We start from the raw sequence: 23,778 nt of genomic DNA, 5'->3' as shown, positions 1-23,778 counted from the left end.
TTCCTTTGTCACCCTTGCCTTTTAGTTTCCTGTGACTTCGACCTTCCAGTTTCCTATGTCACCTCTACCTTTTAGTTTCCTGTCACCTCTACATTTCAGTTTCTTATGTCACCTCCACCTTTCAGTTTCCTGTCACCTCTACTATTCAGTTTCCTATGTCATCTCTACCTTTCAGTTTCCTTTCACCTCTACCTTTCAGTTTCCTGTTTCACCTCTACCTTTCAGTTTCCTTTGTCACCTCTACATTTCAGCTTCATATGTCACCTCTAACTTTCAGTTTCCTTTTGTCACCTCTACCTTTCAGTTTCCTGTCCCCTCTACCTTTTAGTTTCATGTCACCTCTACCTCTCAGGTTCCTTTGTCACCTCTACCTTTCAGTTTCCTGTTACCTCTACCTTTCAGTTTCCTGTCAACTCTACTTTTCAGTTCCATATGTCACCTCTACCTTTCAGTTTCCTTTGTCACCTCTACCTTTTAGTTTTCTTTTTGTCACCTCTACTTTTCAGTTTCCTGTCCCCTCTACCTTTTAGTTTCATGTCACCTCTACCTCTTAGGTTCCTTTGTCACCTCTTCCTTTCAGTTTCCTGTTACCTCTACCTTTCAGTTTCCTGTCACCTCTACTTTTCAGTTCCATATGTCACCCCTACCTTTTAGTTTCCTGTGACTTCGACCTTCCAGTTTCCTATGTCACCTCTACCTTTTAGTTTCCTGTCACCTCTACCTTTCAGTTTCTTATGTCACCTCTACCTTTCAGTTTCCTGTCACCTCTACTATTCGGTTTCCTATGTCACCTCTACCTTTCAGTTTCCTGTCACCTCTACCTTTCAGTTTCCTATGTCACCTCTACCTTTCAGTTTCCTTTGTCAACTCTACATTTCAGCTTCACATGTCACCTCTACCTTTCAATTTCCTTTTGTCACCTCTACCTTTCAGTTTCCTGTCACCTCTACCTTTTAGTTTAATGTCACCTCAACCTCTCAGGTTCCTTTGTCACCTCTACCTTTCAGTTTCCTGTCACCTCTACCTTTCAGTTTCCTTTGTCACCTGTACCTTTCAGTTTCCTGTCACCTCTACATTTCAGTTTCTTATGTCACCTCTGCCTTTCAGTTTCCTGTCACCTCTACTATTCAGTTTCCTATGTCACCTCTACCTTTCAGTTTCCTATGTCACCTCTACCATTCAGTTTCCTTTGTCACCTCTACATTTCAGCTTCATATGTCACCTCTAACTTTCAGTTTCCTTTTGTCACTTCTACCTTTCAGTTTCCTGTCACATTTACCTTTCAGTTTCTTATGTCACCTCTACCTTTCTAGTTTCATGTCAACTCTACCTCTTAAGTACCTTTGTCACCTCTACCTTTATGTTTCCTGTCACTTCTACCTTTCAGTTTCCTATGTCACCTCTACCTTTCAGTTTCCTGTCACCTCTACCTTTTAGTTTCCTGGCACCTCTACCTCTGTTTCCTTTGTCATCTCTACCTTTCAGTTTCCTTTGTCACCTCTACATTTCGGCTTCATATGTCACCTCTACCTTTCAGTTTCCTTTTGTCACCTCTACCTTTCAGTTTCCTGTCACCTCTACCTTTTAGTTTTATGTCACCTCTACCTCCCAGGTTCCTTTGTCACGTCTACCTTTCAGTTTCCTGTCACCTCTACCTTTCAGTTTCCTTTGTCACCTCTACCTTTCAGTTTCCTGTCACCTCTACTTTTCAGCTTTATATGTCATCTCTACCTTTCAGTTTTCTTTGTCACCTCTACATTTCAGCTTCATATGTCACCTCTACCTTTCAGTTTCCTTTTGTCACCTCTACCTTTCAATTTCCTGTCCCCTCTACCTCTTAGTTTCATGTCACCTCTACCTCTCAGGTTCCTTTGTCACCTCTACCTTTCAGTTTCCTGTTACCTCTACCTTTCAGTTTCCTGTCACCTCTACTTTTCAGTTCCATATGTCACCTCTACCTTTCAATTTCCTTTGTCACCCCTTCCTTTTAGTTTCCTGTGTCCTCTACCTTTCAGTTTCCTATGTCACCTCTACTTTTCAGCTTTATATGTCACCTCTACCTTTCAGTTTCCTTTGTCACCTATACCTTTATGTTTCCTTTCACTTCTACCTTTCAGTTTCCTTTGTCACCTCTACCTTTCAGTTTTCTGTCACCTCTACTTTTCAGCTTTATATGTCACCTCTACTTTTCAGTTTCCTGTCAGTTCTACCTTTCAGTTCCCTATGTCACCTCTACCTTATAGTTTCCTTTCACCGCTACCTTTCAGTTTCTTATGACGCCTCTACCTTTCAGTTTCCTGCAACCTCTACGTTTCAGTTTCATGTCACGTCTACCTTTCAGTTTCCTGTCACACTTACCTTTCAGTTTCCTATGTCACCTCTACCTTTCAGTTTCCTTTGTCACCTCTACTTTTTAGTTTCATGTCAACTCTACCTCTCAAGTACCTTTGTCACCTCTACCTTTATGTTTCCTGTCACCTCTACCTTTCAGTTTCCTATGTCACCTCTACCTTTCAGTTTCCTGTCACCTCTACCTTTTAGTTTCCTGGCACCTCTACCTCTGTTTCCTTTGTCACCTCTACCTTTCAGTTTCCTTTGTCACCTCTACCTTTCAGTTTCCTGTCACCTCTACCTTTCAGTTTCCTTTGTTACCTCTACCTTTCAGTTTCCTGTCACCTCTACTTTTCAGCTTTATATGTCATCTCTACCTTTCAGTTTCCTTTGTCACCTCTACATTTCAGCTTCATATGTCACCTCTACCTTTCAGTTTCCTTTTGTCACCTCTACCTTTCAGTTTCCTGTCCCCTCTACCTCTTAGTTTCATGTCACCTCTACCTCTCAGGTTCCTTTGTCACCTCTACCTTTCAGTTTCCTGTTACCTCTACCTTTCAGTTTCCTGTCACCTCTACCTTTTAGTTTCATGTCACCTCTACCTCCCAGGTTCCTTTGTCACCTCTACCTTTCAGTTTCCTTTGTCACCTCTACCTTTCAGTTTCCTGTTACCTCTACTTTTCAGCTTTATATGTCATCTCTACCTTTCAGTTTCCTTTGTCACCTCTACATTTCAGCTTCATATGTCAACTCTACCTTTCAGTTTCCTTTTTCACCTCTACCTTTTAGTTTTCTGTCACCTCTACTTTTCAACTTTATATGTCACCTCTACCTTTCAGTTTTCTTTTTGTCACCTCTACCTTTCAGTTTCCTATCCCCTCTACCTTTTAGTTTCATGTCACTTCTAACTCTCAGGTTCCTTTGTCACCTCTACCTTTCAGTTTCCTGTTACCTCTACCTTTCAGTTTCCTGTCACCTCTACTTTTCAGTTCCATATGTCACCTCTACCTTTCAGTTTCCTTTGTCACCCCTACCTTTTAGTTTCCTTTGACTTCGACATTCCAGTTTCCTATGTCACCTCTACCTTTTAGTTTCCTGTCACCTCTACCTTTAAGTTTCCTATGTCACCTCTACCTTTCAGTTTCCTGTCACCTCTACCTTTCAGTTACCTTTGTCACCTCTACCTTCCAGTTTCCTGTCACCTCTACTTTTCAGCTTTATATGTCACCTCTATCTTTCAGTTTCCTTTTGTCACCTCTACCTTTCAGTTTCCTGTCCCCTCTACCTTTTAGTTTCATGTCACCTCTACCTCTCAGGTTCCTTTGTCACCTCTACCTTTCAGTTTCCTGTTACCTCTACCTTTCAGTTTCCTGTCACCTCTACTTTTCAGTTCCATATGTCACCTCTACCTTTCAGTTTCCTTTTTCACCTCTACCTTTTAGTTTCCTGTCACCTCTACTTTTCAACTTTATATGTCACCTCTACCTTTCAGTTTTCTTTTTGTCACCTCTACCTTTCAGTTTCCTGTCCCCTCTACCTTTTAGTTTCATGTCACCTCTACCTCTCAGGTTCCTTTGTCACCTCTACCTTTCAGTTTCCTGTTACCTCTACCTTTCAGTTTCCTGTCACCTCTACCTTTCAGTTTCCTTTGTCACCTCTACCTTTTAGTTTCCTGTCACCTTTACCTTTCAGTTTCTTATGTCACCTCTACCTTTCAGTTTCCTGTCACCTCTACTATTCAGTTTCCTATGTCACCTCTACCTTTCAGTTTCCTATGTCACCTCTACCTTTCAGTTTCCTGTCACCTCTACCTTTCAGTTACCTTTGTCACCTCTACCTTTCAGTTTCCTGTCACCTCTACTTTTCAGCTTTATATGTCACCTCTACCTTTCAGTTTCCTTTTGTCACCTCTACCTTTCAGTTTCCTGTCACCTCTACCTTTTAGTTTAATTTCACCTCAACCTCTCAGGTTCCTTTGTCACCTCTACTTTTCAGTTTCCTGTCACCTCTACCTTTCAGTTTCCTTTGTGACCTGTACCTTTAAGTTTCCTGTCACCTCTACTTTTCAGCTTTATATGTCATCTCTACCTTTCAGTTTCCTTTGTCACCTCTACATTTCAGTTTCATATGTCACCTCTACCTTTCAGTTTCCTTTGTCACCCTTGCCTTTAAGTTTCCTGTGACTTCGACCTTCCAGTTTCCTATGTCACCTCTACCTTTTAGTTTCCTGTCACCTCTACATTTCAGTTTCTTATGTCACCTCTACCTTTCAGTTTCCTTTGTCACCTCTACATTTCAGCTTCATATGTCACCTCTAACTTTCAGTTTCCTTTTGTCACCTCTACCTTTCAGTTTCCTGTCCCCTCTACCTTTTAGTTTCATGTCACCTCTACCTCTCAGGTTCCTTTGTCACCTCTACCTTTCAGTTTCCTGTTACCTTTACCTTTCAGTTTCCTGTCACCTCTACTTTTCAGTTCCATATGTCACCTCTACCTTTCAGTTTCCTTTGTCACCCCTACCTTTTAGTTTCCTGTGACTTCGACCTTCCAGTTTCCTGTCACCTCTACTATTCGGTTTCCTATGTCACCTCTACCTTTCAGTTTCCTGTCACCTCTACCTTTCAGTTTCCTATGTCACCTCTACCTTTCAGTTTCCTTTGTCAACTCTACTATTCAGTTTGCTATGTCACCTCTACCTTTCAGTTTCCTATGTCACCTCTACCTTTCAGTTTCCTGTCACCTCTACCTTTCAGTTACCTTTGTCACCTTTACCTTTCAGTTTCCTGTCACCTCTACTTTTCAGCTTTATATGTCACCTCTACCTTTCAGTTTCCTTTTGTCACCTCTACCTTTCAGTTTCCTGTCACCTCTACCTTTTAGTTTAATTTCACCTCAACCTCTCAGGTTCCTTTGTCACCTCTACTTTTCAGTTTCCTGTCACCTCTACCTTTCAGTTTCCTTTGTGACCTGTACCTTTCAGTTTCCTGTCACCTCTACTTTTCAGCTTTATATGTCATCTCTACCTTTCAGTTTCCTTTGTCACCGCTACATTTCAGTTCCATATGTCACCTCTACCTTTCAGTTTCCTTTGTCACCCTTGCCTTTTAGTTTCCTGTGACTTCGACCTTCCAGTTTCCTATGTCACCTCTACCTTTTAGTTTCCTGTCACCTCTACATTTCAGTTTCTTATGTCACCTCTACCTTTCAGTTTCCTTTGTCACCTCTACATTTCAGCTTCATATGTCACCTCTAACTTTCAGTTTCCTTTTGTCACCTCTACCTTTCAGTTTCCTGTCCCCTCTACCTTTTAGTTTCATGTCACCTCTACCTCTCAGGTTCCTTTGTCACCTCTACCTTTCAGTTTCCTGTTACCTCTACCTTTCAGTTTCCTGTCAGCTCTACTTTTCATGTCCATATGTCACCTCTACCTTTCAGTTTCCTTTGTCACCTCTACCTTTTAGTTTTCTGTCACCTCTACTTTTCAACTTTATATGTCACCTCTACCATTCAGTTTTCTTTTTGTCACCTCTACTTTTCAGTTTCCTGTCCCCTCTACCTTTTAGTTTCATGTCACCTCTACCTCTCAGGTTCATTTGTCACCTCTACCTTTCAGTTTCCTGTTACCTCTACCTTTCAGTTTCCTGTCACCTCTACTTTTCAGTTCCATATGTCACCTCTACCTTTCAGTTTCCTTTGTCACCTCTACCTTTTAGTTTCCTGTCACCTCTACTTTTCAACTTTATATGTCACCTCTACCTTTCAGTTTTCTTTGTCACCCCTACCTTTTAGTTTCCTGTGACTTCGACCTTCCAGTTTCCTGTCACCTCTACTATTCGGTTTCCTATGTCACCTCTACCTTTCAGTTTCCTGTCACCTCTACCTTTCAGTTTCCTATGTCACCTCTACCTTTCAGTTTCCTTTGTCAACTCTACATTTCAGCTTCATATGTCACCTCTACCTTTCAATTTCCTTTTGTCACCTCTACCTTTCAGTTTCCTGTCACCTCTACCTTTTAGTTTAATTTCACCTCAACCTCTCAGGTTCCTTTGTCACCTCTACTTTTCAGTTTCCTGTCACCTCTACCTTTCAGTTTCCTTTGTGATCTGTACCTTTCAGTTTCCTGTCACCTCTACTTTTCAGCTTTATATGTCATCTCTACCTTTCAGTTTCCTTTGTCACCTCTACATTTCAGTTCCATATGTCACCTCTACCTTTCAGTTTCCTTTTTCACCCTTGCCTTTTAGTTTCCTGTGACTTCGACCTTCCAGTTTCCTATGTCACCTCTACCTTTTAGTTTCCTGTCACCTCTACATTTCAGTTTCTTATGTCACCTCTACCTTTCAGTTTCCTTTGTCACCTCTAACTTTCAGTTTCCTTTTGTCACCTCTACCTTTCAGTTTCCTGTCCTCTCTACCTTTTAGTTTCATGTCACCTCTACCTCTCAGGTTCCTTTGTCACCTCTACCTTTCAGTTTCCTGTTACCTCTACCTTTCAGTTTCCTGTCACCTCTACTTTTCAGTTCCATATGTCACCTCTACCTTTCAGTTTCCTTTGTCACCTCTACCTTTTAGTTTCTTATGTCACCTCTACCTTTCAGCTTCATATGTCACCTCTAACTTTCAATTTCCTTTTGTCACCTCTACCTTTCAGTTTCCTGTCCCCTCTACCTTTTAGTTTCATGTCACCTCTACCTCTCAGGTTCCTTTGTCACCTCTACCTTTCAGTTTCCTCTTACCTCTACCTTTCAGTTTCCTGTCACCTCTACTTTTCAGTTCCATATGTCACCTCTACCTTTCAGTTTCCTTTGTCACCTCTACCTTTTAGTTTCCTGTCACCTCTACTTTTCAACTTTATATGTCACCTCTACCTTTCAGTTTTCTGTATGTCACCTCTACTTTTCAGTTTCCTGTCCCCTCTACCTTTTAGTTTCATGTCACCTCTACCTCTCAGGTTCATTTGTCACCTCTACCTTTCAGTTTCCTGTTACCTCTACCTTTCAGTTTCCTGTCACCTCTACTTTTCAGTTCCATATGTCACCTCTACCTTTCAGTTTCCTTTGTCACCTCTACCTTTTAGTTTCCTGTCACCTCTACTTTTCAACTTTATATGTAACCTTTACCTTTCAGTTTTCTTTTTATCACCTCTACCTTTCAGTTTCCTGTCCCCTCTACCTTTCAGTTTTCTTTTTGTCACCTCTACCTTTCAGTTTCCTGTCCCCTCTACCTTTTAGTTTCATGTCACCTCTACCTCTCAGGTTCCTTTGTCACCTCTACCTTTCAGTTTCCTGTTACCTCTACCTTTCAGTTTCCTGTCACCTCTACTTTTCAGTTCCATATGTCACCTCTACCTTTCAGTTTCCTTTGTCACCCCTACCTTTTAGTTTCCTGTGACTTCGACCTTCCAGTTTCCTATGTCACCTCTACCTTTCAGTTTCCTGTCACCTCTACTATTCGGTTTCCTATGTCACCTCTACCTTTCAGTTTCCTGTCACCTCTACCTTTCAGTTTCCTATGTCACCTCTACCTTTCAGTTTCCTTTGTCAACTCTACATTTCAGCTTCATATGTCACCTCTACCTTTCAATTTCCTTTTGTCACCTCTACCTTTCAGTTTCATGTCACCTCTACCTTTTAGTTTAATGTCACCTCAACCTCTCAGGTTCCTTTGTCACCTCTACCTTTCAGTTTCCTGTCACCTCTACCTTTCAGTTTCCTTTGTCACCTGTACCTTTCAGTTTCCTGTCACCTCTACATTTCAGTTTCTTATGTCACCTCTGCCTTTCAGTTTCCTGTCACCTCTACTATTCAGTTTCCTATGTCACCTCTACCTTTCAGTTTCCTATGTCACCTCTACCATTCAGTTTCCTTTATCACCTCTACATTTCAGCTTCATATGTCACCTCTAACTTTCAGTTTCCTTTTGTCACCTCTACCTTTCAGTTTCCTGTCCCCTCTACCTTTCAGTTTCCTGCAACCTCTACGTTTCAGTTTCATGACACTTCTACCTTTCAGTTTCCTGTCACATTTACCTTTCAGTTTCTTATGTCACCTCTACCTTTCAGTTTCCTTTGTCACCTCTACTTTTTAGTTTCATGTCAACTCTACCTCTTAAGTACCTTTGTCACCTCTACCTTTATGTTTCCTGTCACTTCTACCTTTCAGTTTCCTATGTCACCTCTACCTTTCAGTTTCCTGTCACCTCTACCTTTTAGTTTCCTGGCACCTCTACCTCTGTTTCCTTTGCCATCTCTACCTTTCAGTTTCCTTTGTCACCTCTACATTTCAGCTTCATATGTCACCTCTACCTTTCAGTTTCCTTTTGTCACCTCTACCTTTCAGTTTCCTGTCACCTCTACCTTTTAGTTTCATGTCACCTCTACCTCTCAGGTTCCTTTGTCACCTCTACCTTTCAGTTTCCTGTTACCTCTACCTTTCAGTTTCCTGTCACCTCTACTTTTCAGTTCCATATGTCACCTCTACCTTTCAATTTCCTTTGTCACCCCTTCCTTTTAGTTTCCTGTGACCTCTACCTTTCAGTTTCCTATGTCACCTCTACTTTTCAGCTTTATATGTCACCTCTACCTTTCAGTTTCCTTTGTCACCGCTACATTTCAGTTCCATATGTCACCTCTACCTTTCAGTTTCCTTTGTCACCCTTGCCTTTTAGTTTCCTGTGACTTCGACCTTCCAGTTTCCTATGTCACCTCTACCTTTTAGTTTCCTGTCACCTCTACATTTCAGTTTCTTATGTCACCTCTACCTTTCAGTTTCCTTTGTCACCTCTACATTTCAGATTCATATGTCACCTCTAACTTTCAGTTTCCTTTTGTCACCTCTACCTTTCAGTTTCCTGTCCCCTCTACCTTTTAGTTTCATGTCACCTCTACCTCTCAGGTTCCTTTGTCACCTCTACCTTTCAGTTTCCTGTTACGTCTACCTTTCAGTTTCCTGTCAGCTCTACTTTTCATGTCCATATGTCACCTCTACCTTTCAGTTTCCTTTGTCACCTCTACCTTTTAGTTTCCTGTCACCTCTACTTTTCAACTTTATATGTCACCTCTACCTTTCAGTTTTCTTTTTGTCACCTCTACTTTTCAGTTTCCTGTCCCCTCTACCTTTTAGTTTCATGTCACCTCTACCTCTCAGGTTCATTTGTCACCTCTACCTTTCAGTTTCCTGTTACCTCTACCATTCAGTTTCCTGTCACCTCTACTTTTCAGTTCCATATGTCACCTCTACCTTTCAGTTTCCTTTGTCACCTCTACCTTTTAGTTTCCTGTCACCTCTACTTTTCAACTTTATATGTCACCTCTACCTTTCAGTTTTCTTTGTCACCCCTACCTTTTAGTTTCCTGTGACTTCGACCTTCCAGTTTCCTGTCACCTCTACTATTCGGTTTCCTATGTCACCTCTACCTTTCAGTTTCCTGTCACCTCTACCTTTCAGTTTCCTATGTCACCTCTACCTTTCAGTTTCCTTTGTCAACTCTACATTTCAGCTTCATATGTCACCTCTACCTTTCAATTTCCTTTTGTCACCTCTACCTTTCAGTTTCCTGTCACCTCTACCTTTTAGTTTAATTTCACCTAAACCTCTCAGGTTCCTTTGTCACCTCTACTTTTCAGTTTCCTGTCACCTCTACCTTTCAGTTTCCTTTGTGACCTGTACCTTTCAGTTTCCTGTCACCTCTACTTTTCAGCTTTATATGTCATCTCTACCTTTCAGTTTCCTTTGTCACCTCTACATTTCAGTTCCATATGTCACCTCTACCTTTCAGTTTCCTTTTTCACCCTTGCCTTTTAGTTTCCTGTGACTTCGACCTTCCAGTTTCCTATGTCACCTCTACCTTTTAGTTTCCTGTCACCTCTACATTTCAGTTTCTTATGTCACCTCTACCTTTCAGTTTCCTTTGTCACTTCTAACTTTCAGTTTCCTTTTGTCACCTCTACCTTTCAGTTTCCTGTCCCCTCTACCTTTTAGTTTCATGTCACCTCTACCTCTCAGGTTCCTTTGTCACCTCTACCTTTCAGTTTCCTGTTACCTCTACCTTTCAGTTTCCTGTCACCTCTACTTTTCAGTTCCATATGTCACCTCTACCTTTCAGTTTCCTTTGTCACCTCTACCTTTTAGTTTCTTATGTCACCTCTACCTTTCAGCTTCATATGTCACCTCTAACTTTCAATTTCCTTTTGTCACCTCTACCTTTCAGTTTCCTGTCCCCTCTACCTTTTAGTTTCATGTCACCTCTACCTCTCAGGTTCCTTTGTCACCTCTACCTTTCAGTTTCCTCTTACCTCTACCTTTCAGTTTCCTGTCACCTCTACTTTTCAGTTCCATATGTCACCTCTACCTTTCAGTTTCCTTTGTCACCTCTACCTTTTAGTTTCCTGTCACCTCTACTTTTCAACTTTATATGTCACCTCTACCTTTCAGTTTTCTGTATGTCACCTCTACTTTTCAGTTTCCTGTCCCCTCTACCTTTTAGTTTCATGTCACCTCTACCTCTCAGGTTCATTTGTCACCTCTACCTTTCAGTTTCCTGTTACCTCTACCTTTCAGTTTCCTGTCACCTCTACTTTTCAGTTCCATATGTCACCTCTACCTTTCAGTTTCCTTTGTCACCTCTACCTTTTAGTTTCCTGTCACCTCTACTTTTCAACTTTATATGTCACCTTTACCTTTAAGTTTTCTTTTTATCACCTCTACCTTTCAGTTTCCTGTCCCCTCTACCTTTCAGTTTTCTTTTTGTCACCTCTACCTTTCAGTTTCCTGTCCCCTCTACCTTTTAGTTTCATGTCACCTCTACCTCTCAGGTTCCTTTGTCACCTCTACCTTTCAGTTTCCTGTTACCTCTACCTTTCAGTTTCCTGTCACCTCTACTTTTCAGTTCCATATGTCACCTCTACCTTTCAGTTTCCTTTGTCACCCCTACCTTTTAGTTTCCTGTGACTTCGACCTTCCAGTTTCCTATGTCACCTCTACCTTTCAGTTTCCTGTCACCTCTACTATTCGGTTTCCTATGTCACCTCTACCTTTCAGTTTCCTGTCACCTCTACCTTTCAGTTTCCTATGTCACCTCTACCTTTCAGTTTCCTTTGTCAACTCTACATTTCAGCTTCATATGTCACCTCTACCTTTCAATTTCCTTTTGTCACCTCTACCTTTCAGTTTCATGTCACCTCTACCTTTTAGTTTAATGTCACCTCAACCTCTCAGGTTCCTTTGTCACCTCTACCTTTCAGTTTCCTGTCACCTCTACCTTTCAGTTTCCTTTGTCACCTGTACCTTTCAGTTTCCTGTCACCTCTACATTTCAGTTTCTTATGTCACCTCTGCCTTTCAGTTTCCTGTCACCTCTACTATTCAGTTTCCTATGTCACCTCTACCTTTCAGTTTCCTATGTCACCTCTACCATTCAGTTTCCTTTATCACCTTTACATTTCAGCTTCATATGTCACCTCTAACTTTCAGTTTCCTTTTGTCACCTCTACCTTTCAGTTTCCTGTCCCCTCTACCTTTCAGTTTCCTGCAACCTCTACGTTTCAGTTTCATGACACTTCTACCTTTCAGTTTCCTGTCACATTTACCTTTCAGTTTCTTATGTCACCTCTACCTTTCAGTTTCCTTTGTCACCTCTACTTTTTAGTTTCATGTCAACTCTACCTCTTAAGTACCTTTGTCACCTCTACCTTTATGTTTCCTGTCACTTCTACCTTTCAGTTTCCTATGTCACCTCTACCTTTCAGTTTCCTGTCACCTCTACCTTTTAGTTTCCTGGCACCTCTACCTCTGTTTCCTTTGCCATCTCTACCTTTCAGTTTCCTTTGTCACCTCTACATTTCGGCTTCATATGTCACCTCTACCTTTCAGTTTCCTTTTGTCACCTCTACCTTTCAGTTTCCTGTCACCTCTACCTTTTAGTTTCATGTCACCTCTACCTCTCAGGTTCCTTTGTCACCTCTACCTTTCAGTTTCCTGTTACCTCTACCTTTCAGTTTCCTGTCACCTCTACTTTTCAGTTCCATATGTCACCTCTACCTTTCAATTTCCTTTGTCACCCCTTCCTTTTAGTTTCCTGTGACCTCTACCTTTCAGTTTCCTATGTCACCTCTACTTTTCAGCTTTATATGTCACCTCTACCTTTCAGTTTCCTTTGTCACCTATACCTTTATGTTTCCTTTCACTTCTACCTTTCAGTTTCCTTTGTCACCTCTACCTTTCAGTTTTCTGTCACCTCTACTTTTCAGCTTTATATGTCACCTCTACTTTTCAGTTTCCTGTCAGTTCTACCTTTCAGTTCCCTATGTCACCTCTACCTTATAGTTTCCTTTCACCGCTACCTTTCAGTTTCTTATGACGCCTCTACCTTTCAGTTTCCTGTCACCTCTACCTTTTAGTTTCCTGGCACCTCTACCTCTGTTTCCTTTGTCATCTCTACCTTTCAGTTTCCTTTGTCACCTCTACATTTCAGCTTCATATGTCACCTCTACCTTTCAGTTTCCTTTTGTCACCTCTACCTTTCAGTTTCCTGTCACCTCTACCTTTTAGTTTCATGTCACTTCTACCTCCAATGTTCCTTTGTCACCTCTACCTTTCAGTTTCCTGTCACCTCTACCTTTCAGTTTCCTTTGTTACCTCTACCTTTCAGTTTCCTGTCACCTCTACTTTTCAGCTTTATATGTCATCTCTACCTTTCAGTTTCCTTTGTCACCTCTACATTTCAGCTTCATATGTCACCTCTACCTTTCAGTTTCCTTTTGTCACCTCTACCTTTCAGTTTCCTGTCCCCTCTACCTCTTAGTTTCATGTCACCTCTACCTCTCAGGTTCCTTTGTCACCTCTACCTTTCAGTTTCCTGTTACCTCTACCTTTTAGTTTCATGTCACCTCTACCTCCCAGGTTCCTTTGTCACCTCTACCTTTCAGTTTCCTGTCACATCTACCTTTCAGTTTCCTTTGTCACCTCTACCTTTCAGTTTCCTGTCACCTCTACTTTTCAGCTTTATATGTCATCTCTACCTTTCAGTTTCCTTTGTCACCTCTACATTTCAGCTTCATATGTCAACTCTACCTTTCAGTTTCCTTTTGTCACCTCTACTTTTCAACTTTATATGTCACCTCTACCTTTCAGTTTTCTTTTTGTCACCTCTACCTTTCAGTTTCCTATCCCCTCTACCTTTTAGTTTCATGTCACCTCTAACTCTCAGGTTCCTTTGTCACCTCTACCTTTCAGTTTCCTGTTACCTCTACCTTTCAGTTTCCTGTCACCTCTACTTTTCAGTTCCATATGTCACCTCTACCTTTCAGTTTCCTTTGTCACCCCTACCTTTTAGTTTCCTTTGACTTCGACATTCCAGTTTCCTATGTCACCTCTACCTTTTAGTTTCCTGTCACCTCTACCTTTCAGTTTCTTATGTCACCTCTACCTTTCAGTTTCCTGTCACCTCTACTATTCAGTTTCCTATGTCACCTCTACCTTTAAGTTTCCTATGTCACCTCTACCTTTCAGTTTCCTGTCACCTCTACCTTTCAGTTACCTTTGTCACCTCTACCTTTCAGTTTCCTGTCACCTCTACTTTTCAGCTTTATATGTCACCTCTATCTTTCAGTTTCCTTTTGTCACCTCTACCTTTCAGTTTCCTGTCCCCTCTACCTTTTAGTTTCATGTCACCTCTACCTCTCAGGTTCCTTTGTCACCTCTACCTTTCAGTTTCCTGTTACCTCTACCTTTCAGTTTCCTGTCACCTCTACTTTTCAGTTCCAAATGTCACCTCTACCTTTCAGTTTCCTTTGTCACCTCTACCTTTTAGTTTCCTGTCACCTCTACCTTTCAGTTTCTTATGTCACCTCTACCTTTCAGTTTCCTGTCACCTCTACTTTTCAGTTCCATATGTCACCTCTACCTTTCAGTTTCCTTTGTCACCTCTACCTTTTAGTTTCCTGTCACCTCTACTTTTCAACTTCATATGTCACCTCTACCTTTCAGTTTTCTGTCCCCTCTACCTTTCAGTTTTCTTTTTGTCACCTCTACCTTTCAGTTTCCTGTCCCCTCTACCTTTTAGTTTCATGTCACCTCTACCTTTCAGTTTCCTGTTACCTCTACCTTTCAGTTTCCTTTGTCACCCCTACCTTTTAGTTTCCTGTGACTTCGACCTTCCAGTTTCCTATGTCACCTCTACCTTTCAGTTTCCTGTCACCTCTACTATTCGGTTTCCTATGTCACCTCTACCTTTCAGTTTCCTGTCACCTCTACCTTTCAGTTTCCTATGTCACCTCTACCTTTCAGTTTCCTTTGTCAACTCTACATTTCAGCTTCATATGTCACCTCTACCTTTCAATTTCCTTTTGTCACCTCTACCTTTCAGTTTCATGTCACCTCTACCTTTTAGTTTAATGTCACCTCAACCTCTCAGGTTCCTTTGTCACCTCTACCTTTCAGTTTCCTGTCACCTCTACCTTTCAGTTTCCTTTGTCACCTGTACCTTTCAGTTTCCTGTCACCTCTACATTTCAGTTTCTTATGTCACCTCTGCCTTTCAGTTTCCTGTCACCTCTACTATTCAGTTTCCTATGTCACCTCTACCTTTCAGTTTCCTATGTCACCTCTACCATTCAGTTTCCTTTATCACCTTTACATTTCAGCTTCATATGTCACCTCTAACTTTCAGTTTCCTTTTGTCACCTCTACCTTTCAGTTTCCTGTCCCCTCTACCTTTCAGTTTCCTGCAACCTCTACGTTTCAGTTTCATGACACTTCTACCTTTCAGTTTCCTGTCACATTTACCTTTCAGTTTCTTATGTCACCTCTACCTTTCAGTTTCCTTTGTCACCTCTACTTTTTAGTTTCATGTCAACTCTACCTCTTAAGTACCTTTGTCACCTCTACCTTTATGTTTCCTGTCACTTCTACCTTTCAGTTTCCTATGTCACCTCTACCTTTCAGTTTCCTGTCACCTCTACCTTTTAGTTTCCTGGCACCTCTACCTCTGTTTCCTTTGCCATCTCTACCTTTCAGTTTCCTTTGTCACCTCTACATTTCGGCTTCATATGTCACCTCTACCTTTCAGTTTCCTTTTGTCACCTCTACCTTTCAGTTTCCTGTCACCTCTACCTTTTAGTTTCATGTCACCTCTACCTCTCAGGTTCCTTTGTCACCTCTACCTTTCAGTTTCCTGTTACCTCTACCTTTCAGTTTCCTGTCACCTCTACTTTTCAGTTCCATATGTCACCTCTACCTTTCAATTTCCTTTGTCACCCCTTCCTTTTAGTTTCCTGTGACCTCTACCTTTCAGTTTCCTATGTCACCTCTACTTTTCAGCTTTATATGTCACCTCTACCTTTCAGTTTCCTTTGTCACCTATACCTTTATGTTTCCTTTCACTTCTACCTTTCAGTTTCCTTTGTCACCTCTACCTTTCAGTTTTCTGTCACCTCTACTTTTCAGCTTTATATGTCACCTCTACTTTTCAGTTTCCTGTCAGTTCTACCTTTCAGTTCCCTATGTCACCTCTACCTTATAGTTTCCTTTCACCGCTACCTTTCAGTTTCTTATGACGCCTCTACCTTTCAGTTTCCTGTCACCTCTACCTTTTAGTTTCCTGGCACCTCTACCTCTGTTTCCTTTGTCATCTCTACCTTTCAGTTTCCTTTGTCACCTCTACATTTCAGCTTCATATGTCACCTCTACCTTTCAGTTTCCTTTTGTCACCTCTACCTTTCAGTTTCCTGTCACCTCTACCTTTTAGTTTCATGTCACTTCTACCTCCAATGTTCCTTTGTCACCTCTACCTTTCAGTTTCCTGTCACCTCTACCTTTCAGTTTCCTTTGTTACCTCTACCTTTCAGTTTCCTGTCACCTCTACTTTTCAGCTTTATATGTCATCTCTACCTTTCAGTTTCCTTTGTCACCTCTACATTTCAGCTTCATATGTCACCTCTACCTTTCAGTTTCCTTTTGTCACCTCTACCTTTCAGTTTCCTGTCCCCTCTACCTCTTAGTTTCATGTCACCTCTACCTCTCAGGTTCCTTTGTCACCTCTACCTTTCAGTTTCCTGTTACCTCTACCTTTTAGTTTCATGTCACCTCTACCTCCCAGGTTCCTTTGTCACCTCTACCTTTCAGTTTCCTGTCACATCTACCTTTCAGTTTCCTTTGTCACCTCTACCTTTCAGTTTCCTGTCACCTCTACTTTTCAGCTTTATATGTCATCTCTACCTTTCAGTTTCCTTTGTCACCTCTACATTTCAGCTTCATATGTCAACTCTACCTTTCAGTTTCCTTTTGTCACCTCTACTTTTCAACTTTATATGTCACCTCTACCTTTCAGTTTTCTTTTTGTCACCTCTACCTTTCAGTTTCCTATCCCCTCTACCTTTTAGTTTCATGTCACCTCTAACTCTCAGGTTCCTTTGTCACCTCTACCTTTCAGTTTCCTGTTACCTCTACCTTTCAGTTTCCTGTCACCTCTACTTTTCAGTTCCATATGTCACCTCTACCTTTCAGTTTCCTTTGTCACCCCTACCTTTTAGTTTCCTTTGACTTCGACATTCCAGTTTCCTATGTCACCTCTACCTTTTAGTTTCCTGTCACCTCTACCTTTCAGTTTCTTATGTCACCTCTACCTTTCAGTTTCCTGTCACCTCTACTATTCAGTTTCCTATGTCACCTCTACCTTTAAGTTTCCTATGTCACCTCTACCTTTCAGTTTCCTGTCACCTCTACCTTTCAGTTACCTTTGTCACCTCTACCTTTCAGTTTCCTGTCACCTCTACTTTTCAGCTTTATATGTCACCTCTATCTTTCAGTTTCCTTTTGTCACCTCTACCTTTCAGTTTCCTGTCCCCTCTACCTTTTAGTTTCATGTCACCTCTACCTCTCAGGTTCCTTTGTCACCTCTACCTTTCAGTTTCCTGTTACCTCTACCTTTCAGTTTCCTGTCACCTCTACTTTTCAGTTCCAAATGTCACCTCTACCTTTCAGTTTCCTTTGTCACCTCTACCTTTTAGTTTCCTGTCACCTCTACCTTTCAGTTTCTTATGTCACCTCTACCTTTCAGTTTCCTGTCACCTCTACTTTTCAGTTCCATATGTCACCTCTACCTTTCAGTTTCCTTTGTCACCTCTACCTTTTAGTTTCCTGTCACCTCTACTTTTCAACTTCATATGTCACCTCTACCTTTCAGTTTTCTGTCCCCTCTACCTTTCAGTTTTCTTTTTGTCACCTCTACCTTTCAGTTTCCTGTCCCCTCTACCTTTTAGTTTCATGTCACCTCTACCTTTCAGTTTCCTGTTACCTCTACCTTTCAGTTTCCTTTGTCACCCCTACCTTTTAGTTTCCTGTGACTTCGACCTTCCAGTTTCCTATGTCACCTCTACCTTTCAGTTTCCTGTCACCTCTACTATTCGGTTTCCTATGTCACCTGTACCTTTCAGTTTCCTGTCACCTCTACCTTTCAGTTTCCTATGTCACCTCTACCTTTCAGTTTCCTTTGTCAACTCTACATTTCAGCTTCATATGTCACCTTTACCTTTCAATTTCCTTTTGTCACCTCTACCTTTCAGTTTTCTGTCACCTCTACCTTTTAGTTTAATGTCACCTCAACCTCTCAGGTTCCATTGTCACCTCTACCTTTCAGTTTCCTGTCACCTCTACCTTTCAGTTTCCTTTGTCACCCGTACCTTTCAGTTTCCTGTCACCTCTACATTTCAGTTTCTTATGTCACCTCTGCCTTTCAGTTTCCTATGTCACCTCTACCATTCAGTTTCCTTTGTCACCTCTACATTTCAGCTTCATATGTCACCTCTAACTTTCAGTTTCCTTTTGTCACCTCTACCTTTCAGTTTCCTGTCCCCTCTACCTTTCGGTTTCCTGCAACCTCTACGTTTCAGTTTCATGTCACTTCTACCTTACAGTTTCCTGTCACACTTACCTTTCAGTTTCTTATGTCACCTCTACCTTTCAGTTTCCTTTGTCACCTCTACTTTTTAGTTTCATGTCAACTCTACCTCTTAAGTACCTTTGTCACCTCTACCTTTATGTTTCCTGTCACTTCTACCTTTCAGGTTCCTATGTCACCTCTACCTTTCAGTTTCCTGTCACCTCTACCTTTTAGTTTCCTGGCACCTCTACCTCTGTTTCCTTTGTCATCTCTACCTTTCAGTTTCCTGTCACCTCTACCTTTTAGTTTCATGTCACCTCTACCTCCCAGGTTCCTTTGTCACCTCTACCTTTCAGTTTCCTGTCACCTCTACCTTTCAGTTTCCTTTGTCACCTCTACCTTTCAGTTTCCTGTTACCTCTATCTTTCAGTTTCCTTTTGTCACCTCTACCTTTCAGTTTCCTGTCCCCTCTACCTTTTAGTTTCATGTCACCTCTACCTCTCAGGTTCCTTTGTCACCTCTACCTTTCAGTTTCCTGTTACCTCTACCTTTCAGTTTCCTGTCACCTCTACTTTTCAGTTCCATATGTCACCTCTACCTTTCAGTTTCCTTTGTCACCTCTACCTTTTAGTTTCCTGTCACCTCTACTTTTCAACTTTATATGTCACCTCTACCTTTCAGTTTTCTTTTTGTCACCTCTACCTTTCAGTTTCCTGTCCCCTCTACCTTTTAGTTTCATGTCACCTCTACCTCTCAGGTTCCTTTGTCACCTCTACCTTTCAGTTTCCTGTTACCTCTACCTTTCAGTTTCCTGTCACCTCTACTTATCAGTTCCATATGTCACCTCTACCTTTCAGTTTCCTTTGTCACCTCTACCTTTTAGTTTCCTGTCACCTCAACCTCTCAGGTTCCTTTGTCACCTCTACCTTTCAGTTTCCTATCACCTCTACTATTCAGTTTCCTATGTCACCTCTACCTTTCAGTTTCCTATGTCACCTCTACCTTTCAGTTTCCTTTCACCTCTACCTTTCAGTTACCTTTGTCACCTCTACCTTTCAGTTTCCTGTCACCTCTACTTTTCAGCTTTATATGTCACCTCTACCTTTCAGTTTCCTTTTGTCACCTCTACCTTTCAGTTTCCTGTCACCTCTACCTTTTAGTTTAATTTCACCTCAACCTCTCAGGTTCTTTTGTCACCTCTACTTTTCAGTTTCCTGTCACCTCTACCTTTCAGTTTCCTTTGTGACCTGTACCTTTCAGTTTCCTGTCACCTCTACTTTTCAGCTTTATATGTCATCTCTACCTTTCAGTTTCCTTTGTCACCTCTACATTTCAGTTCCATATGTCACCTCTACCTTTCAGTTTCCTTTGTCACCCTTGCCTTTTAGTTTCCTGTGACTTCGACCTTCCAGTTTCCTATGTCACCTCTACCTTTTAGTTTCCTGTCACCTCTACATTTCAGTTTCTTATGTCACCTCTACCTTTCAGTTTCCTTTGTCACCTCTACATTTCAGCTTCATATGTCACCTCTAACTTTCAGTTTCCTTTTGTCACCTCTACCTTTCAGTTTCCTGTCCCCTCTACCTTTTAGTTTCATGTCACCTCTACCTCTCAGGTTCCTTTGTCACCTCTACCTTTCAGTTTCCTGTTACCTCTACCTTTCAGTTTCCTGTCACCTCTACTTTTCAGATCCATATGTCACCTCTACCTTTCAGTTTCCTTTGTCACCTCTACCTTTTAGTTTCCTGTCACCTCTACTTTTCAACTTTATATGTCACCTCTACCTTTCAGTTTTCTTTTTGTCACCTCTACTTTTCAGTTTCCTGTCCCCTCTACCTTTTAGTTTCATGTCACCTCTACCTCTCAGGTTCATTTGTCACCTCTACCTTTCAGTTTCCTGTTACCTCTACCTTTCAGTTTTCTTTTTATCACCTCTACCTTTCAGTTTCCTGTCCCCTCTACCTTTCAGTTTTCTTTTTGTCACCTCTACCTTTCAGTTTCCTGTCCCCTCTACCTTTTAGTTTCATGTCACCTCTACCTCTCAGGTTCCTTTGTCACCTCTACCTTTCAGTTTCCTGTTACCTCTACCTTTCAGTTTCCTGTCACCTCTACTTTTCAGTTCCATATGTCACCTCTACCTTTCAGTTTCCTTCGTCACCCCTACCTTTTAGTTTCCTGTGACTTCGACCTTCCAGTTTCCTATGTCACCTCTACCTTTCAGTTTCCTGTCACCTCTACTATTCGGTTTCCTATGTCACCTCTACCTTTCAGTTTCCTGTCACCTCTACCTTTCAGTTTCCTATGTCACCTCTACCTTTCAGTTTCCTTTGTCAACTCTACATTTCAGCTTCATATGTCACCTCTACCTTTCAATTTCCTTTTGTCACCTCTACCTTTCAGTTTCCTGTCACCTCTACCTTTTAGTTTAATGTCACCTCAACCTCTCAGGTTCATTTGTCACCTCTACCTTTCAGTTTCCTGTCACCTCTACCTTTCAGTTTCCTTTGTCACCTGTACCTTTCAGTTTCCTGTCACCTCTACATTTCAGTTTCTTATGTCACCTCTGCCTTTCAGTTTCCTGTCACCTCTACTATTCAGTTTCCTATGTCACCTCTACCTTTCAGTTTCCTATGTCACCTCTACCATTCAGTTTCCTTTGTCACCTCTACATTTCAGCTTCATATGTCACCTCTACCTTTCAGTTTCCTTTTGTCACCTCTACCTTTCAGTTTCCTGTCACCTCTACCATTTAGTTTCATGTCACCTCTACCTCTCAGGTTCTTTTGTCACCTCTACTTTTCAGTTTCCTGTCACCTCTACCTTTCAGTTTCCTTTGTGACCTGTACCTTTCAGTTTCCTGTCACCTCTACATTTCAGTTCCATATGTCACCTCTACCTTTCAGTTTCCTTTGTCACCCTTGCCTTTTAGTTTCCTGTGACTTCGACCTTCCAGTTTCCTATGTCACCTCTACCTTTTAGTTTCCTGTCACCTCTACATTTCAGTTTCTTATGTCACCTCCACCTTTCAGTTTCCTGTCACCTCTACTATTCAGTTTCCTATGTCATCTCTACCTTTCAGTTTCCTTTCACCTCTACCTTTCAGTTTCCTATGTCACCTCTACCTTTCAGTTTCCTTTGTCACCTCTACATTTCATCTTCATATGTCACCTCTAACTTTCAGTTTCCTTTTGTCACCTCTACCTTTTAGTTTCCTGTCACCTCTACTTTTCAGTTCCATATGTCACCTCTACCTTTCAGTTTCCTTTGTCACCTCTACCTTTTAGTTTCCTGTCACCTCTACTTTTCAACTTTATTTGTCACCTCTACCTTTCAGTTTTCTTTTTGTCACCTCTACTTTTCAGTTTCCTGTCCCCTCTACCTTTTAGTTTCATGTCACCTCTACCTCTCAGGTTCATTTGTCACCTCTACCTTTCAGTTTCCTGTTACCTCTACCTTTCAGTTTCCTGTCACCTCTACTTTTCAGTTCCATATGTCACCTCTACCTTTCAGTTTCCTTTGTCACCTCTACCTTTTAGTTTCCTGTCACCTCTACTTTTCAACTTTATGTGTCACTTCTACCTTTCAGTTTTCTTTTTATCACCTCTACCTTTCAGTTTCCTGTCCCCTCTACCTTTCAGTTTTCTTTTTGTCACCTCTACCTTTCAGTTTCCTGTCCTCTCTACCTTTTAGTTTCATGTCACCTCTACCTCTCAGGTTCCTTTGTCACCTCTACCTTTCAGTTTCCTGTGACTTCGACCTTCCAGTTTCCTATGTCACCTCTACCTTTTAGTTTCCTGTCACCTCTACCTTTCAGTTTCTTATGTCACCTCTACCTTTCAGTTTCCTGTCACCTCTACTATTCGGTTTCCTATGTCACCTCTACCTTTCAGTTTCCTGTCACCTCTACCTTTCAGTTTCCTATGTAACCTCTACCTTTCAGTTTCCTTTGTCAACTCTACATTTCAGCTTCATATGTCACCTCTACCTTTCAATTTCCTTTTGTCACCTCTACCTTTCAGTTTCCTGTCACCTCTACCTTTTAGTTTAATGTCACCTCAACCTCTCAGGTTCCTTTGTCACCTCTACCTTTCAGTTTCCTGTCACCTCTACCTTTCAGTTTCCTTTGTCACCTGTACCTTTCAGTTTCATGTCACCTCTACATTTCAGTTTCTTATGTCACCTCTGCCTTTCAGTTTCCTGTCACCTCTACTATTCAGTTTCCTATGTCACCTCTACCTTTCAGTTTCCTATGTCACCTCTACCATTCAGTTTTCTTTGTCACCTCTACATTTCAGCTTCATATGTCACCTCTAACTTTCAGTTTCCTTTTGTCACCTCTACCTTTCAGTTTCCTGTCCCCTCTACCTTTCAGTTTCCTGCAACCTCTACGTTTCAGTTTCATGTCACTTCTACCTTTCAGTTTCCTGTCACATTTACCTTTCAGTTTCTTATGTCACCTCTACCTTTCAGTTTCCTTTGTCACCTCTACTTTTTAGTTTCATGTCAACTCTACCTCTTAAGTACCTTTGTCACCTCTACCTTTATGTTTCCTGTCACTTCTACCTTTCAGTTTCCTATGTCACCTCTACCTTTCAGTTTCCTTTGTCACCTCTACCTTTTAGTTTCCTGTCACCTCTACCTTTCAGTTTCTTATGTCACCTCTACCTTTCAGTTTCCTGTCACTTCTACCTTTCAGTTTCCTATGTCACCTCTACCTTTCAGTTTCCTTTTTCACCTCTACCTTTTAGTTTCCTGTCACCTCTACCTTTCAGTTTCTTATGTCACCTCTACCTTTCAGTTTCCTGTCACCTCTACTATTCAGTTTCCTATGTCACCTCTACCTTTCAGTTTCCTATGTCACCTCTACCTTTCAGTTTCCTGTCACCTCTACCTTTCAGTTACCTTTGTCACCTCTACCTTTCAGTTTCCTGTCACCTCTACTTTTCAGCTTTATATGTCACCTCTACCTTTCAGTTTCCTTTTGTCACCTCTACCTTTCAGTTTCCTGTCACCTCTACCTTTTAGTTTAATTTCACCTCAACCTCTCAGGTTCCTTTGTCACCTCTACTTTTCAGTTTCCTGTCACCTCTACCTTTCAGTTTCCTTTGTGACATGTACCTTTCAGTTTCCTGTCACCTCTACTTTTCAGCTTTATATGTCATCTCTACCTTTCAGTTTCCTTTGTCACCTCTACATTTCAGTTCCATATGTCACCTCTACCTTTCAGTTTCCTTTGTCACCCTTGCCTTTTAGTTTCCTGTGACTTCGACCTTCCAGTTTCCTATGTCACCTCTACCTTTTAGTTTCCTGTCACCTCTACATTTCAGTTTCTTATGTCACCTCTACCTTTCAGTTTCCTTTGTCACCTCTACATTTCAGCTTCATATGTCACCTCTAACTTTCAGTTTCCTTTTGTCACCTCTACCTTTCAGTTTCCTGTCCCCTCTACCTTTTAGTTTCATGTCACCTCTACCTCTCAGGTTCCTTTGTCACCTCTACCTTTCAGTTTCCTGTTACCTCTACCTTTCAGTTTCCTGTCACCTCTACTTTTCAGATCCATATGTCACCTCTACCT

This window comes from Echiichthys vipera (genome assembly GCF_963691815.1).
Source record: "Echiichthys vipera genome assembly, chromosome: Y".
NCBI lineage: Eukaryota > Metazoa > Chordata > Actinopteri > Perciformes > Trachinidae > Echiichthys > Echiichthys vipera.
The sequence above is the reverse complement of the archived record's forward strand: the minus strand, read 5'-3'. Positions refer to the sequence as shown.